Below are 13,879 nucleotides of genomic sequence, written 5' to 3' on the forward strand. Positions count from 1 at the left end.
CGTCCACATGCTAACACCTTTTTATTGGTCTTTTTCACTGACGGATATGTACATTACCGTGAGCGGTGAGGTATACGTACACACGTGCTTACCGTTTTCAATTACGGAGTGGAATAGTGTGTGTCCCGACATGTCAGGCCAATAGATGTTCAATGTGGTGGCCATCATTTGCTGCACACAAATGCAATCTCTGGCGTAATGAATGTCGTACACGCCGCAGTACATCTGGTGTAATGTCGCCGCAGGGTGCCACAATACGTTGTTTCATATCCTCTGGGGTTGTAGGCACATCACGGTACATGTTCTCCTTTAACGTACCCCACAGAAAGAAGTCCAGAGGTGTAAGATCAGGAGAACGACTGGCCAATTTATGCGTCCTCCATGTCCTACGAAACGCCCGTCGAACATCCTGTCAAGGGTCAGCCTAGTGTTAATTGCGGAATGTGCAGGTGCACCATCATGCTGCAATTAACAATGGGACATTTTCGAGCAACTTTGGCAGATCATTCTGTAGAAACGCGATGTATGTTGCAGCTGTTTGGGCCCCTGCAATGAAGTGAGGACAATGTTTCAAGCGCCAACTTTAGGTTACAATATCTCCGAATGTAATTAACATTTTGTGGTGTCACCGCCAGACACCACACTTGCTAGGTGGTAGCTTTAAATCGGCCGCGGTCCATTAGTACATGTCGGACCCGCGTGTCGCCGCTGTCAGTAATTGCAGACCGAGCGCCACCACACGGCAGGTCTAGAGAGACGTACTAGGACTCGCCCCAGTTGTACGACGACTTTGCTAGCGACTACACTGACGAAGCCTTTCTCTCATTTGCCGAGAGATAGTTAGAATAGCCTTCAGCTAAGTCCATGGCTACGACCTAGCAAGGCGCCATTAACCATTTCTAGAGAGAGTCTCACTTGTATCATCAAGAATGCTGTATACAAATGATGAATTTAATTTAAGTATTCCAGCAGCTACGTACTTTTCTTTATAGCATTCATTACGTATCCTGTTTCGGACTTAACGCAAGCCGGCGTGAGTTGACGCATGCCCTTTCGGCTTCCTCGCCTTGTGTCTAGACTGTCTTGTCTAGACACAACATATTTTACAATGCAACAAACGGCACTGATTACGTATTTGTTTATATGTTCAGATGTGCTAACAAAAATAACGTGGTTCCATTAAAGAAACCGTAGGTTTGTGTTAAAAAAACTTACTTCCGTGCATTTTTGTATGGTTTGTATTAAACAATTACACTAGCCCCTCTCCTCACGTTCGGTCTATGGAATCGGTTCGTCAGTATTTGATGTGGTTTACGAAATATATCCAGCGGTAACGTTAGGTGACTCACCCTGTATAGTTAGTAGTAAAGAAGTAATGAATGAAAACGTCTTGCATGATGCGGCATTATTACTACAAGAACAGTGAAAATGTAGTAAGCGATTAACCTTTTTCGTTTCATAATTGGGTGGAGCTTGCCTCCGAATAGAAGTTTTGTAAACGTTTTCAAAAATGTGTAACGTCTGTTTCAAGTTTCTATGCGCTCTCAATCCAAAATCAAGGGTGACGAAAGTACGGGTATTATTCCCCCCCCCCCCCCCCCCACACACACCCCTTTGACTGGTCGTTCTTCCCACAGTGCCGACAGAGAGTTTCGATTTCTTTCGTATTATGAGCAAAATTATTTTTAAAGCGGATATTAAGTTCAGTTTTGATTGAGCTATCCCAAACCAATTTAATGTGGTAATTGTTTTGTCGATGTGTACTTGTAGACCAGGTTTTCTGCATGATGTCGATAGCAGTGAGTGCGGGCGAGGGCAGTGCTTTCACTGTTGGACTACTTTTTTATTATTCATGTTTCAGTCCCGCTTGTAAAAACAGTATATCAAACAGGTTTATTTGAGAATGCTTTATCGAATGTGCTCGTAAAATTCCGCTTTAAAAATCACTTTGTAGACAGCGGAAACAAAGTAGTGCTATCCATTGACGCTTGGCGCCGCATGGAAGATGTAATGAGCAGGATTTGTTTGTGCTGACACCATCTATACACTGCAAAAACTAATTTGCAAGTATCTGCCGAAACACCAAAGAAAATGCGAGAGTGTTGTAGAGTAGATGAAAATCAATTGAAACCCTCAGCTGCCGACACGTGTTGTTGACATACCTCGATGGGGACATCTGAAAATGTGTGCCCGACCGTGACTCGAACCCGGGATCTCCTGCTTACATGGCAGACGCTCTATTCATCTGAGCCACCGAGGACACAGATCAATAGCGCGACTGCAGGGACTTATCCCTTGCACGTTTCCGTGAGACCCATATTCTCAACTGTCCTCAATCTGTATACGTAATGTTCCCAATAGATACTTTGCCCATCCACTCATTACGCGCGCCCACTAAGGTGGCGATTCCCGTAAGAGTTCGGGCAACCTGTGCCCATTGGCACCGACGAAGGTTAATGGCCGGGTACCCATTTAACTATATATGAAGATAGTAACTGTCCTCGAAAGAACAGACACCATTGATGACCGTGCTGCTTCTCTAGAATAAATAATAATTAATTGAAACCCTCAGCTGTCGACAGGTGTTGGTTGCTAACATACCTCTATGGGGTATCTATTAGGAACATTACGTATGTAGATTGTGGACATTTGGGAATGTGGGTCTCACGGGAAGCGTGCAAGGGATAAGTTTCTGCAGTCGCGCTATTCATCAGTGTCCTCGGTGGCTCACTTAGCCGGCGTGGTAACTCAGTGTGCTCGGTCAGAGGGTTAGATGCCCTCTGCAATAAAAAAAAAAAACATAGTGAATGGATCAACGAAGAACTTAAACGGACGTCATAGGACGTCCGCCCCGATCAAATAGAACAAACTATAACGAACAAAATGAGATCAACTAAAAAAAAAAAAAAGAGAGAGATGGATATAGCGTCTGCCATGTAAGCAGGAGATCCCGGGTTCGAGTCCCGGTCGGCGCACACATTTTCAGCTGTCCCTATCGAGGTATGTCAACAGCACTTGTCGGCAGCTGAGGGTTTCAATTAATTATCATTTATTCTAGAGAAGTTCCACGGTGATCTGTTGTATTGCTCTTTCGAGAACAGTTACTATCTTCATATGTAGTGTTGTAGAGGCTGTCTTGAAACAGAAATTGAAAATAGGACCCCGTGTCTCACCATCCGTTCGGCAGCAAACGTGACTTTGTACGCCGACAGGGTGAAGGTGAAACGTTTTGCAATGTTGTTCGCTATTACTTGATTTTGACTGACAGGCGTAATCGCCAGAAGAGAATATTGAGCTAGATGCTTCGCAGACTGGCCTCGTCTCCTATGAATAAGATGCTCTATAGAGTCGGTGCATGACGGTTTCTCTTACGGTCTCCCATCCACTTTAGTTTTCTTTTAGAACCTTCTAAAATCTCCAATGTTTTCGATACACGGGATAAGAAAAATTGTGAATCGAAACACATGTGAGACGGCCATCCACCAAGGCAACATAGCACCACATTCATTGGGGAGAAGGCCTCCAGCCAGAAACTAGCTCCACCTCCACTGGCGAAAGTGGCATTCAGTCACGATCCCTAAATAACAAACAATGTTGCGAGGCGCTCTAAATATGCTCCGCCGGTGTAAAAAGTCACGTTTGAAGCCGAAGGAGTGGCCCAGTGGCAGACGCCAGCTCCTGTGAGTTTGACGCTCCGAAGCATCGTTGGATGACGTTTCCGGACACGAATTCCCACACTCAGTTTGTTCCTCAAGACAAAATACGCAACCCCCCGAAGTTCGTCACTATCGGTTTCTAACACTCAGTAGAGATATAAATGTCCTAGGAGGAACGATGAATATTCGGGTATATTACAAAAACGACCACTTGAAGCAAAATAGTGTAGTAAACATGGAACACTAAAATGCATACATAAAGGGGTACGACCATTGTTCAGTAAAAGAGACGTAATACACAGTAGAGAAGAGGAACAAGTACTCATAGCTATTAATGTAGTCAGGATGAGTCGGGAGCAAAGGTACAAGCTCTGAGGATTGATAACGTTGGTGATTCTGAACAAAAATATTCAAATGAACGTATGCTCTTTCCATAATTGTACCTAACATACAGCTGTACGAAAAACGTAGGCACCATTCGCATGTCCCATTCACCAGTGCTCACACGCTAATACCGTACAACCACACTGACGTTACGTTGCTTAGTGTTGTCTTTACTGGCCATTCCGAAAGGTCAGTAACAGCACCTCACTGAAACGTATCCTGGGCGTTGGCTCGGTCACCGTGGAGTCATTTCATGGCCATCGAGGTCACCTGATCTTCCTCCATTAGATTACTGTTTGTGGGTGTCACCAGAGGTAGAAGACTACAAGAGCTGAGTGGACACAGAGAAAATACTGACTTGTATTTTACATAAGTCTGCTCAAATGAAGGACCGTGCAAATCAGATAAAATCAGGTACACAGCAGCTCTCTACAACAGCTTGAACTGCAGTTCACGGCTGAGTTTCCTAACATCTTTTTTGAAAAAAAAATGTAGACAGTGAACAAAACATTAACTCTCATTGTTTCAATTACTGTTACATGCATCTGTCCTGGTCCCGATTCTTTTTAATTTCATCAGGAACTGTTAATAACAAGACATATTTCAAAATGTTTTTTATTCAGAATCACTGATAGTATCACCCCTCATCTCCTCCTCACTTGGCCTGTTTATACACAGTGGCAGCTGCTCGTACTGAGGACATTTTATGCAACCCGCAGTGTAATATCCGGCCTTCATAAACCACGGGTGAGATTTTCTCATTGTCTCGTTCGCTACATGCAAACTATTTGTCCTACGAAAAAAAAGGTACGGGAACTTTTTGTAAGAAGTTATACTGTGATGCATTTTTGCGGGGGGTCACCAACGCAGAAAACTGACATTCAGAAGCACCTCCACCCCACAATCATCCCTCACCAGACACGACTTGCAGTATGTTTTTCTGGTACTCCCTATTACCACTCTACAATCATTTCCAGCTACATGTACTTCTACCGACATTCGACCGTTTTCAGGCTTTATTGATTGAGCTATTACGCTACCAGCATAGTCGGGCACTTCGTTAACATAACTTATTTAAACGTACCCATGAGGATAATGAACAGGAAACGACTTTCGTAAACGTTACGCTAAACTATAGTGACAATTTGATCCAACCTCAACCATTACAAGCACAGTAGTTTCATGGTCATATAGCCACAATACAACGATGTAGGTAATTGTCAATTTCATTCTGTTAGAATTCACAAAGTAGTTGGGTGAAACTTACACAAATGCCGATTTCACTGTTCGTAAGTTCTCGGTTAAGCCGGTGGCGTATTGCGGCCAGTCAATACAACCAAAACAGGTCGAGGGTGCGAAATAATTCGTGCAGTCGCAGGTTTTCTTTATAATATTAGGAGGGTGTACCGTGAACAACAAGTTAGAAATCCTGATAGTCCGCCCCAGTAGCTGAGTGATCAGCGTGACGGATTGCCGTCCTCCGGGCCCGGGTTCGATTCCCGGCTGGGTCGGAGATTTTCTCCGCTCAGGGACTGGGTGTTGTGTTGTGTTCATCATCATTTCATCCCCATCCGGCGTGCAGGTCGCCCAATGTGGCGCCGAATGTAATAAGACCTGCGCCGTGGCGGCCGGACCTGCCCCGCGAGGGGCCTCCCGGCCAATGACGCCAAACGCTCATTTCCATTTTTTTTCAAATCCTGATAGGTGGAGGATGAGTGTGGGAGTGGGGCTGCTTTTCAAGGTCACTTTTATAAGTTCTTCGCTACTTACTTGAAAATTAGAAAAACGCCATTGCAGTGCTCTGTCTCCTCAGCAGCGCAAGTTCGCCGTACGCGGCGCTACCTCGCCTCCAGCTAACACTCCCGAATATTACGAGGGAGGTCCATGCCACGGTAAAGATTAGCTCACTCAGAAAACTGTCTAAGCTGAGTAAGTAAATGAATACGGGACTCAAATCCAAGCCGGAGTCGAGCAAAGGAGCTGACCGAACGGCGGACCCAGCACAAGAAGAGAAATTCAATAACAGTCTATTCAAAAGTGCAACGAACTTTCGGCACAACGATATCAACTGGCCCAGTACGAGCCACAGTCAGAATTGAGACCGAAGAGGAAAATCAATACCAAAGTAAAGTCGTCGACGAGCAATCTTGTGAAACGAAGTACACGACTGACTGAGTGGTCGAGGTGGGTTGGTGTTTACGCCGGCAGCGAGGGACACTTTTGGCCGGTGTATTCACGTGGCGAGACGGTGGTGCATTCACTAGGCGAGTGCAGCGATACGGCGACACTGTACTCTATCGTCATCGAGTTCCATTTGATCCAGTGGGCATTCAGCTTCAGTGCAGCCCTGTACCAGAGAGTCAACACAACAGAAAAAGATTTCGGAGATATGTTGGAAAAGATACATTACGACTGGGTGGCGTTGTTGAGAATTGTGTTCTCAGGCAAAATGCACTTAAGGAAGAGATCACTTATCTATTAGCAATTGGTCTGGTGGAGTGGTAGAGTGTGAAAAAGGGGTGGTGAAAAATAGACAGCCGCTGGAAGCTGAGATTAATTTAGAGCGGGAACAGCACATTGAAGAGGTATGTGCAGAATTAAATGCTGTAATAGCGTATCAAACTTCTACTACTATGATAGATGATCCATGGGAAATTCACGAACGACAAAGCGTTTTACAAATGATGGGATTTACCATCCAATTGATTTTTTGACTGCGTGTAGAGAAAGTTTTGTGGGAGGAATGTCGAAAGACGCAAAAATTAAATTAGTTACAAGACTTCTCGAGGGCAATACAGAACAATGGGCAAATTTAACTAATGCTTTGTTCACTATCTACGAAGAATTTGAGAGGTTTTTTTTCCTGAACAAATTCTGGATTGAAGGGAAACCAACGCGACTTCTGAATGAATTCCTAAACGGACCAAGTTTCAAACACGGAAGTGGGTCGATGCGGGAGTGTTGTTTGCGTGATGTAGCTAAGTTGACACATAAATCGTCCGCTGGGAATATTGACGGAGATTACGATGCTCAAGAGACGACTACCGGAATTTCTACAATGGGACCTTATCTACAGTCCGGCCAATTCCATTGACAAGTTTTTATGTTTTATAGAGGAACTTCAACAGGTGGTGAAATTCAATCACACAATGAGAACAGTAGGCAGGGAAATGGGTACCAGAACATAATAATCACCAAAATAGTTATCACCGTAATAATAATTTCCACAGAATAAATGGATACGGGAACTTTCGTAACTAAAATCAGAATCGAGAACGAAGATTTGAGGGGTAGAAGCCTACTGAAATGCAACCAATGCCATGGAGGGAAAGTAGAGATCGTCGCATCTCAGGTACGAAGATGGCGAAACAAACCGTATTTGAAATGGACGTGTTACTTTAATAATTCTGTTGGTGTCAAAAATTTGGCAAAGAAGCCATGAATGTTGGAGATGGAAATTAAAATAAGTAAGAAATAATTTTACGCGGCGCAACCGTAAAGATGGCGCTAGAAAGGTTGTAAACTTTGATAATGAGGAATTGGGAGTGAAAAACTTATTTTGTGAACGGGAAGTGAATAATTCAATGAATGTATGTTTGTAGAAAGATTTTGTGATCTGAAGAGAGACTACAGCGGATCTGGATTTGGTGGAGGTGGGATGTGTCACGCATTCAAATTAGGCACTCGCTCGTAGTAACAATAATGTAGGTCAGAATGAGATTTTCACTCTGCAGCGGAGTGTGCGCTGATTCGAAACTTCCTGGCAGATTAAAACTGTGTGCCCGACCGAGATTCGAACTCGGGACCTTTGCCTTTCGCGGGCAAGTGCTCTACCAACTGAGCTACCGAAGCACGACTCACGCCCGGTACTCACAGCTTCACTTCTGCCAGTACCTCGTCTCCTACCTTCCAAACTTTACAGAAGCTCTCCTGCGAACCTTTCTTTCAGGAGTGCTAGTTCTGCAAGGTTCGCAGGAGAGCTTCTGTAAAGATTGGAAGGTAAGAGACGAGGTACTGGCAGAAGTAAAGCTGTGAGTACCGGCCGTGAGTCGTGCTTCGGTAGCTCAGTTGGTAAAGCACTTGCCCGCGAAAGGCAAAGGTCCCGAGTTCGAGTCTCGGTCGGGCACACAGTTTTAATCTGCCAGGAAGTTTCGAATCAGCGCACACTCCGCTGCAGAGTGAAAATCTCATTCTGGAAACATCCCCCAGGCTGTGGCTAAGCCATGTCTCCGCAATATCCTTTCTTTCAGGAGTGCTAGTTCTGCGAGGTTCGCAGGAGAGCTTCTGTAAAGTTTGGAAGGTAGGAGACGAGGTACTGGCAGAAGTAAAGCTGTGAGTACCGGCCGTGAGTCGTGCTTCGGTAGCTCAGTTGGTAGAGCACTTGCCCGCGAAAGGCAAAGGTCCCGAGTTCGAGTCTCGGTCGGGTACACAGTTTTAATCTGCCAGGAAGTTTCGAATCAGCGCACACTCCGCTGCAGAGTGAAAATCTCATTCTGGAAACATCCCCCAGGCTGTGGCTAAGCCATGTCTCCGCAATATCCTTTCTTTCAGGAGTGCTAGTTCTGCAAGGTTCGCAGGAGAGCTTCTGTAAAGTTTGGAAGGTAGGAGACGAGGTACTGGCAGAAGTAAAGCTGTGAGTACCGGGCGTGAGTCGTGCTTCGGTAGCTCAGTCGGCAGAGCACTTGCCCGCGAAAGGCAAAGGTCCCGAGTTCGAGTCTCGGTCGGGCACACAGTTTTAATCTGCCAGGAAGTTTCGAATCAGCGCACACTCCGCTGCAGAGTGAAAATCTCATTCTGGAAACATCCCCCAGGCTGTGGCTAAGCCATGTCTCCGCAATATCCTTTCTTTCAGGAGTGCTAGTTCTGCAAGGTTCGCAGGAGAGCTTCTGTAAAGTTTGGAAGGTAGGAGACGAGCTACTGGCAGAAGTAAAGCTGTGAGTACCGGGCGTGAGTCGTGCTTCGGTAGCTCAGTTGGTAGAGCACTTGCCCGCGAAAGGCAAAGGTCCCGAGTTCGAGTCTCGGTCGGGTACACAGTTTTAATCTGCCAGGAAGTTTCGAATCAGCGCACACTCCGCTGCAGAGTGAAAATCTCATTCTGGAAACATCCCCCAGGCTGTGGCTAAGCCATGTCTCCGCAATATCCTTTCTTTCAGGAGTGCTAGTTCTGCAAGGTTCGCAGGAGAGCTTCTGTAAAGTTTGGAAGGTAGGAGACGAGGTACTGGCAGAAGTAAAGCTGTGAGTACCGGGCGTGAGTCGTGCTTCGGTAGCTCAGTCGGTAGAGCACTTGCCCGCGAAAGGCAAAGGTCCCGAGTTCGAGTCTCGGTCGGGCACACAGTTTTAATCTGCCAGGAAGTTTCGAATCAGCGCACACTCCGCTGCAGAGTGAAAATCTCATTCTGGAAACATCCCCCAGGCTGTGGCTAAGCCATGTCTCCGCAATATCCTTTCTTTCAGGAGTGCTAGTTCTGCAAGGTTCGCAGGAGAGCTTCTGTAAAGTTTGGAAGGTAGGAGACGAGCTACTGGCAGAAGTAAAGCTGTGAGTACCGGGCGTGAGTCGTGATTCGGTAGCTCAGTCGGTAGAGCACTTGCCCGCGAAAGGCAAAGGTCCCGAGTTCGAGTCTCGGTCGGGCACACAGTTTTAATCTGCCAGGAAGTTTCGAATAATGTAGGTGAAAGTAAAATGAAATGACAGTTAAATCGACACCTTACCTTCAATCAGGCGTTGATATACATCATTGGGGACATGTTAAAACTCAAACTCAGGATCGCACAAGAAGGTCAATGGCCGGGCAGCCATATTCAAACTATAAAGGTAGTATCTGTTACCGAAAGATGTGCGAACGCACACGCTATGCCCCAACTCGTACGGGATTTGGTAGATTATTCTGCCACGAGTAATGAATGTGATGGGAAAACATCTATTAGGCGCACCACGAATGTAGTGGTGTAGGCATGTTGGGAATGTGGGTCTCACGGGGATCGTGTAAGGGATAAGTCCCTGCAGGCGCATTATCCTCTTTGCCCTCGGTGGCTCAGGTGGATAGAGCGTCTGCCTGCAAGCAGGAGATCCCGTGTTCGATTCCCGGTCCGGGTACACATTTTCAACATGTCCCCAACGATGTACATCAACACCTGTTTGCAGCTAGGATGTCGATTTAATCATCATTTCATTCTAGCGAAGCTGCACTGTCATCAATGGTATCTGTTCTTTCGGGAACAGATACTACCTTCACATGTAGTTGAAAGTAATGTAGATAATTTTTTATCGGAGGAAGTAGATGAAGCTACCTGTGCAGGTGGTGACGCTGTAGTCTCGTCAGCTGGAGATGAAATTTGTGGTGTACCTGTTGAAGTACATGAAGACATTTCAGAAGTTGGAATAGGTCTCATCACCTGCCACTGAATTTTATTATGTATCGGTCGATGTGGGTGATTTAGTGTTAAAGGGAGGTAAAGATGATGTTTTAGGTGCTAAAGTTGTGAAGGTTGAAGCTACTGATGTAGATATCTCGGAGGAAGGAATTTGTGCATTTCTTTCTGTTGATGGCAGTGAACCAATGGCTCTTGATGAAAGCATGAATTACATTTGGATGTGGAAGGATGAATGTAAAAGTGATGTGCTGTGCACTGGATAGGAATGCAAAATGTCAGCGAAATCTGAAAGGAGAGAAAATGTTAGAGGCAAATGTAGTTCCGCATTTGACGAAATTCGAGTGTACTGTGAATTCTGATATGGTACGATACAGTAACAGCTATTTCAGTGGTGAAATTACAATGAAATCCAGACTTTTAGCTGCTTACAGACGTTGATAAATTTCAACGGGAATAGTTGAAAAAGTGTGCTCCGACCGGGACTCGAACTCGGGATCGCCTTCTTACAAGGCAGACGCTCCATCCGTCTGTGCCACCGAGGATACAGTGGATAGGAAAACTCTGGAACTCTCCCCGTGAGACCCACATTCCCATCTCGCTGTCTACACACATTTGTTGATCCCCTGCCCACTACATTCATTACTCGCGGCAGTCAATCTACCGATTCCCGCAAGAGTTCAATGCGAGTGCATCCGCACTGAGAAAGATCATTGGCCGGTCAGCCTTAGCTATACGACGATGATATCTGTTCTTTCGGACGTGAAAGAACAGATACCATCTTCATATATTTTAATGGTGTGTCGGAGGAGGTTGACGACGTTACCGGTGGTGATTTCTATAACGTATCGACGGATGTAATGGATGTTTCAAGTAATGTGTCTTAAAATTATCGGCAGATGTTAATGGTGTTAATTTTGATATAGTTTGTAGTGATTCACCGGAAATGGATGACGTTTGTGTAATGGTGACGACGTTGTAAGTTGTGTGGTTAACTGTGAAAATGCTATAGGTACCGATATCGTTACTTCAGAGATAGGGATTAGTATATTCGATGCTTACGAGGATGCTGAAACAACGGGTTTTGAGACTGATTTAAATCTTACAGACGAGTTGAAGACAGATGAGGAGACTCTAGGATTGGATAATGAGATTGAGGGCTGTTCTGAAATTATAGTATATACCCTAAATATGGAAGAAAAAGGAATGGATATTGTCACTGATCGGCAGAGGGTAAAGTGTCTGGAGAGCGGTGAAGTTAAAAATGTGTGGCTTCTAAATAAATTAGCCCATGCTGCTGCAGAAAGAAAGTGTGTGTTCCTCGAATCTACAAATGCTGTTCCATGGCGGTCACGAATTTCGCATGTAAACGAAAGAGTCCGTTGGTGAAAGAGGAAAGAGGGGTTGACTTTGAGCAGTTCAAACAAAGCAAAAAGGTGATATTTAAAAGGTACTCCCATTGGCAAGATGAGAGTTACAAGAGGCAACTGTGGCAGAGCTGCACCTTGAAAAAGAAAAAAGGCATGTGCATAAATATGTGTAAATAAGTGTTTTTATGTGTAGTTTTAAGAATTTTGGGGGATATTTTTGTTTGTGTAAGGCGTGATTTGGTACCTTTAAAATGTAAGTGATAAGGTATGGAAGAGTAATTCAGTGCAAGAAGAGAGTATATATTTGCAGCACATATCTTGGTGTGTGGAGGACAGCAGCCGGTACTGTACGTAAGAGATGGAGTGAAATTTCAAAGGGTTATTTAAATGTATTTCTTGATGTATTTTGGATGGATTTCTCATGTGATACCCGTAGTTTATTTGTGATTACTGTTCGTATGAAATTTGGTGCCTGGAGGTCATCAAAGCTCACTAAAATTTTGCCTGTGGGAATAAAAGTGTAGTTAACATGGGTTAATTCTATGATGTGTGTGATTTTGGAAGGGCCCTGAATAGATCTGGATGTAAAAGTCAGGGGATAATTTCGTAATATGTTTTCGAGAATAATTCTAGGGATAGTTTTTTTATGCAATACTGATAAATTTGGAATGCAGTTATCTGATGAGTTGAAAGGAAAGGTAAATGGGTGATTTGTGCACAAGGTAGTATTAGTTCTAAAGTTTCTAACCAGACGCGATAAAATTCTAGAGAAATGATGAAATATTAGTTGAGTAATGGTGTTAAACAAATTTCATAGCACAACAGACATGTTTTCTAGTGTGGAAATGAACAAACATATAGCATAATCACGTGTTTTGCCTACGCTATAACTCAGTTTCCTTTTCTTTCTATCCTGTTTGTGAATGCGTCGATTCCACTGGGGAGGGTGTTCAGTGCCTGATCTATGGGGTTTAGAGAAGTTGTATGATTACTGTAGCTAAACAACAGTCGTATTTCAACAGCTATCGTCCTTCAGCACTGGCGGTGAATGCGGATTGATGCAAACTTCAGCGCAGTACGTGCCCAAGGGCATCATGAATTTCGCCAGGTGTGGCTGGGCTGTGAACCGTCTAAGTTTCGGCGCCAGAACACTGATCTTGTGCTGTGTGTGGGAAAGTGAAGTGCTACGATGTTGTGGTCAGAGCAAAAGGTGCCTTCAAATGAGAGCAAATACACTAAACATTTTTGAAAAGAAAGAGCTGACTCTAGAATTTATTTAAATGTATATATCTATTTTGGAGGTACTTTCTGTTTTGTACACCACCACAATGGTACTTACTTTATTGTTCAAACATGCAACTACAGTATCCTATTTATTATTTTATGTATGAATTCATTATGTTACATAAGTATGTCAAATATGGTGAGACAAAATGTGCTAAGTTAGTCAGCTAATGCGCCACATTCAGTGGAGGTGTGTAATGTTATGCATATTTGGGCGAGCTAATGGCTTGCACAGTTCTGGTATGAGGTGAGATGAATTTGTTGTCCAGGTGAACACTAGCAGGTGCAGAGTCCGCCGGGCTCTACAAACCAGTTGACCGTTTCCGGAAAGTCGAGTGCAGAGATAAGCAGCGTCAGCAGAAACTAGAAAATCCCGCTACAGGACCTTGGACTACGTGTCGATCGGTTAAGAGGGACACCTGTGCCCCCAGCAATGGCGGGCTTTGACAAAAACTTAAAGGTGGCTTCTTACAGCTCTAAGAGAGTCTATAATAATTCACATCAAGTACTAAAGAAAATCTCCATACATTGGAGATCTCAGATAAATGAGGCTCATACGGTGACACAACAATATTTCAATATCTTTAAAATCACAAAAGTTAATATTTCACAATGAATAAACGTTTATACAACGAATCTCTAAAATAACAACTTTTAATCAGTTCATGCGATTTCAACAAGCGAGATCTCAGATGATAGCGTTGAACTATAGCTATCATCCTTGAAAGCCATTCATCTGTGTCTATTTTAGGTATTGACTATGAGTCTCTTAAATCTTTTTCATTACACAAATGTTTGTCAGAATATCATATCGTC

General features: G+C 44.2%; 1 protein-coding gene and 1 non-coding gene across 2 annotated transcripts in view; one reads left to right on the forward strand and one right to left on the reverse strand.

Annotated features, from left to right (window-relative positions):
* Positions 1 to 13,879, forward strand: part of LOC126092424 (uncharacterized) — a 759,756-nt gene that overhangs the window by 150,460 nt on the left and 595,417 nt on the right. The gene's annotated exons all lie outside the window — the stretch shown is intronic.
* On the reverse strand, positions 7,819 to 7,893 carry Trnas-cga (transfer RNA serine (anticodon CGA)). The gene has a single exon. It is a non-coding gene; the product is annotated as a tRNA-Ser (tRNA).

The sequence above is a fragment of the Schistocerca cancellata genome, chromosome 7 (genome assembly GCF_023864275.1).
Source record: "Schistocerca cancellata isolate TAMUIC-IGC-003103 chromosome 7, iqSchCanc2.1, whole genome shotgun sequence".
Classification (NCBI taxonomy): domain Eukaryota; kingdom Metazoa; phylum Arthropoda; class Insecta; order Orthoptera; family Acrididae; genus Schistocerca; species Schistocerca cancellata.